Raw genomic sequence first — 5,332 nt, forward strand, 5'->3', positions numbered from 1 at the left:
TGTTTGTTCTGTTACGAGATGACTTCCTCAGGAGAGGAAGATTTAAGGCTAGCAATGATGGCTAGGAGGATCAGTACGAACAATGAGGGGGGAGTGATCCCTGACCTGACCTCCCTTTTACAGGCCAGGAAGAGGACCCGCATCCACAGGTCAGGGTCCCACATGTTTGCAGGGGAGACCCACAGAGCCAAATTAGTGGCTTCACCCCAAAAGTGTTCGATATCTTTTGGTTTCACTTTCATCCCTCTGGTTTTAAGGAGCACCTTGAGTGCTGCCGTTTGTGGTTCCCTGCATTGTGGTGGTAAACTTCCCATTGTGGGAAGCTCTCACGAAGGGGAATTCGCCACAAAAGTAGAAGACGAGGGTGATTACCAAGAGGGCACAAAGGAAGCAACGAAGCACCGTGAGCCTGTGAGCCACTCGGATGTAAACCACCCCGACATGTAAAGGTGTATCAGATCCAAATGTCTTGTGCTCAGTGAGGGACTTCAGGAGGCCGTGACACCTCCAGCCGTATGCTCACACGGTGTCTCCGGGACAGGCAACAGGGTGACCCGAAGCCTGGGCTCTGAGTTTGGGGTGGATCAGCCCTTATGTGAACTCACCGGGACAAGCCGAGGGGGGGGTTGCCAACGTGGGCTTCAGGACCTCGAGGCGGAGTGTGCCTCCTTGACCTATCAAACTAGTCCAACAATAAAGACGACAGACAGGGTGGAGGGGACAGAGGAGGGGGCTACTCGCTTACCCTCGAGCAGCCAAAGAAACAGACAAAACCAGGGGCCTACTTACAGAATGAACCTAGGTTCTGGGTGTCGCCAACACCATGGGCAGGAGTCCCTGTTCAGGCGTCAGGTGTTGTGGGTTCTCCTCAGGCCAGCTGTGAAGACCCTGACCTGAATCGGGTCCCCTGCCGATTGGGGGTGGGGCAGAGGCACGGAGTCACAACATACAGACTCTGGGAGTCCGATAGAAGCAAGCACTAGGCGAGGTGTTGCAGGCTCATTTAATGCAGGAGGGGGCAGGCTTTATATTTCCCTTTTCTCAGCCCACAAGTCCCTTTAGTCGGCATATCATTTTCTGATTGGTCCACGCCACGCAGTCTGTCAGCAGTCACTCGGCTCCTGAGCTGTGTACAGAGGCGTGGGCTCCTTTTGGCAAGCTATTTGCAGACCAAGAAGTGAAGTGAATTCTCCTTGAATCCCAGGGCTCTGAGTCCACTCCATCTTTGGAGGCCTCCTGCTACAGGTAAGGTAGAAAACATTTGAGTTTGAGGCCATCCTGGGCTTTATAGCTCTAAGCTAGCCTTGGGTATGAACTAATACCTGTCTCAGACAAAGAACCGGGGCTGGAGAGATAGCTCAGTGATTAAGAGCACTGGCTGCTCTTGCAGAAGATGGCAGTTTGGTTCCCAGCACTCACATGGAAGCTCACAGCTATCTATAACTTCAGTTCCAGGGACCCCAATGCCCTCTTCTGACCTCCTTGGGCATTGGATGACATGGATGCACTTACATACATGCAGGTAATACACTCATACACATAAAATAAAAATAATAAATAATTTTTTTTAAAAAAAAGAAAAACAAAGAACCTAACAAATGAACACACCCCTACTAAACAAACAACACAATGTAGGCCAGGATCACTCACCTAGCAATCACCTTGCTTGGAAGGCTAGGACACTTTCTCTGTTTTTGAAGTATTAATCTGGTCTCTAAATTTCAGGGAAGCCATAGGGAAAGAAAGGTCTGTCTACAAACTATGACAACAGCATTTAAAACCAAATAGAGTAAGTTCTTTGCTTCACTGCCACAGAGCAGTCCCTTCTAAGGGAGGGTTCTTCAATATGTAAATAAGCAGTTCCAATCCCACCAAAGATGCTATTGCTATAACAGTCCCTCCCCCTTGCTTCCTTAGCAATCTCTCACTTTTCAACACTGTATTTGGAAGGTATTGTAAGGTCTTCAGTGACAATTGGAAGGGCAAACTGCTGGCAGGAAATGCTCAGTGTCTCCCATCATCAAGTCTGTGAGAACAATTGTATCAACAAATAACCCTGAGCTCCTGTTGTCTGCACTGGCTTCGCAAAGCTGGGGTTGACTTTTCCCGGTGGGTCTTCCTCAGAGAAGTTTTGGCACTGACCAGATGGCACCTAAGAACCAAACAAGAGTTTGACAGTTGATAGCAGTTCAAGTGACATGCCAGAGGGTCCAGGGGACAGAGAAGCAGGAAAAGAAAAGGAAGATTATCTTTCAGTTACAACTGGAGCAATGGGAGCTCACAAGATGGCCCAACAAGTGAAGGCACTTCCCACCAAGCCTGATGTCGTGAGTTTAATGCCTGAAACCCACATGGTGGAAGGAGAGAACCAACACCCTCAAGTTGCCCTCTGACCTCCACGTGTGCCCAGTGGTGTGTGCACATAATGAATAATCAAACAGATAAATATATACGCAAATACAAAAGTGTGAAAAGAATAAAGGAATAAGACCGGAGCAAGGCTGAGGATCATGCCTTTCTCTCTCTCTCTCTCTCTCTCTCTCTCTCTCCCTCTCTCTCTCGCTTAGTTTTTCTCTTGTTCAAGAGACAAGCAAACCAAGTCATCAGACTAATCCTTATGCTCAGTGAATCACAGAAGAGGGACCGGATGCTCAGTGCTGGCCAGAGTCATCACCTTTTACCCTCCTTAGTAGCAAAGAACTCCTCACCTTCAATCTACTCCAAAAGACGGAAAAAGTACTTAGACCTCTTTCTGTCTTAATTATAAATGGCACTAAAAGAAAACCATAAATTTTTGGTTACATTGATCAAACTTTCTTAAAATGGAAATTTAGTTATTGTAGTTAATGTATTTCAAGTACATTTTAAAATGGAAAACATATTTGAGGCATGGAAACTTTAGGCTTTCCACAATTGCATAACGTCTTAAAAGGTAAACTACCAAATGCCTCAGCTGAAGGGTTAGGGCTGTATCAACAAATCTGAACCGTGGAGCTGACCTCTCTTTGAAGGATGCTTAGGAGTTCTGGCCTTCGGATACCTCTGGACTTCTTCTTTACTTTGTTTATTTCCTGGTGAACTTGTCCAAGCTGTGTATAGAAAAGGACACTCTGAGCTTGTATGCTCAGACAGTGAGTATGCCCTCTGAAAAAGTCAGCTCTGTTAGAACAGCTACATTTGAGGGATTGGGAAAGTTTTTGCCTGTACTTTGTTACTTTCCATACAGTTATATTTTCAGAGAATTTCTTTTCTGCCTGAGATTCTGGATTTACGCAACCTGCTGTATAGGACTTGGAAGATGGCCCCGTCAGGAAAGTGTTTGCCTAAGGAATATAAGGACCCAAGTTTAGATCCCCAACACCCAGGCAAAAAGCTGTGTGCAGTGACCTGTGCCTGATATCTCAGCACTAGGGAGATAAAGGCAGGAAGGTGCCTGGGGCATTTGGCCAGACAGTTAACTCAAATCAGCAAGCTCAAGGTTTAGTGAGTGATTCTCTCTCAAAAAAACAAAAGGGTGGAGAATGATTGAGGAAGATACCAGACATCAACCTGCAGCCTCCACACATGCATGTGCAAAAAAAGAGAGACGAGACAGAGACAGAGAGAAAGAGTTAAAACAAAAGAGAAACGCATTTTAAGAATATGTCCTTTGGGGGCTAGAGAGATGGCTCAGTGGTTAAGAACACTGGTTGTTCTTGCAGAAGACCTGGGTTCGAATCCCAGCACCCACATGACAGCTAACAACTTTCCATGACTCCAGTTCCAGGGGATCTAACGGACTCTTCTGTCCTTTGAGGGTATTACACAACATGAGTACACTTACCTATATGCAGGCAATACATTCATACACATAAAATAAAAAAATAGTAAATAAAATATTAAAAATACTTTTAAAAAAGAATATGTCCTTTTAGAACACTGTTATGGGGACTGGAGAGATGGCTCAGTGGTTAAGAACACTGACTATGTTTGATTCCCAGTATCTACATGGCAGCCAACAACTGACCGTAACTCCAGTTCCAGGGGATCGAGAGCCTTCTGACCTTTGTGAGCATTGCGCAACATGAGTGTACCTACCTACATGCAAGCAATAACTCGTACACATAAAAAATAAAAATAATAAATACAATATTTAAAAAGAACACTGTTACTTAAAATCTTAGTCCTCTAAAAACCATCTTACCTACTACATTAGTTAAATGCAAATAAATTGCTTGACTGAGCACAGTAGTGAGAATAGAAGCAAGGAATGGTTTCTGATGATGAAAGCAAATGATTTGATGCTTACCCTTCCCATATCTGTTCTTTGCCTCTCTGGTTACTTTCTTTTTTACTTTTAGCTAAATAAATGAAGTGTACAGAGAATGATTCTTTCAAGTACCCTTTACCAGAGTATTTTACAGCAATTACTTTGTCTCCCATTCTCCCTCTAACTGAAACCCGACAGCAGTGAGCACATCTTTCCCTCCTGAAATGAAACTGTGCTACTTTAGTTCCCACTTGCCAAAGCCTGCATGATTTGAACATTCCTCTCCACCAATATCAGCCCCATCAGATACTCATTAAATGAACAGAAACCTCAGGTCAGAAGGAATGCTAACAACGCAGTAAAGACCTGATCACTGGCAGCCGATTAATGCGGCCATATCACCAGGAGGGTGGCTGTCAAAGGGAGCAAAAAGTTCTGGATAGACTTGACCACACTACTGGTAACTTACAGCATCTTCCTCTGGACCAAGCAGGCTAGTATTTCATATCTGAAGACCTCACAGGAATGAGAAAATTCCATTGTCCTATCTGGAGACTGCTCAGCACGGCAAAGCAACTAATTCCCTGTGACGGCTGGAAAGGGGAACAGTCACATATTTTCATAGGAATGAATTAAAATGACTGTGTGGGAGCTAGTGACCCAAGCAAGGGACATTGAAGACTCTGCTGACCTCCTGTGTGGCTCTGTTGGCTGGTTTCAGACTCAGATTCCATAGCCAACTGAGTCTTGTAATGTGGCAGGCAAGGCGCTTTTACCTGAGTGTGTCAAGTAATCACAACCCTCCAGTTTTCAAGTTGGCAAGGACCCAGGAAACATCCATAACAGACCCTGGAGAGTGTGAGATTCCACCCTGCTCTTGGCTCACCTTTGACCTCTGAACAGCCTATTTGTTGATTGGGTTTTCTCTTCACCATCACCAAGTACCAGCTATTTGGACCTTCTGAATGCATGGCCAGTCTTTGTTCTGATTAGATTTTCCTTTTTTCTTTTTTTTTTTTGTTAATTTCATACAATATATTTCAATCATATTTAGGCCCCTCCCCTATTTGCATCTCCCTCAAC

This window comes from Nannospalax galili, unplaced genomic scaffold (assembly GCF_000622305.1).
Source record: "Nannospalax galili isolate Female #2095 unplaced genomic scaffold, S.galili_v1.0 scaffold629, whole genome shotgun sequence".
Lineage (NCBI taxonomy): Eukaryota > Metazoa > Chordata > Mammalia > Rodentia > Spalacidae > Nannospalax > Nannospalax galili.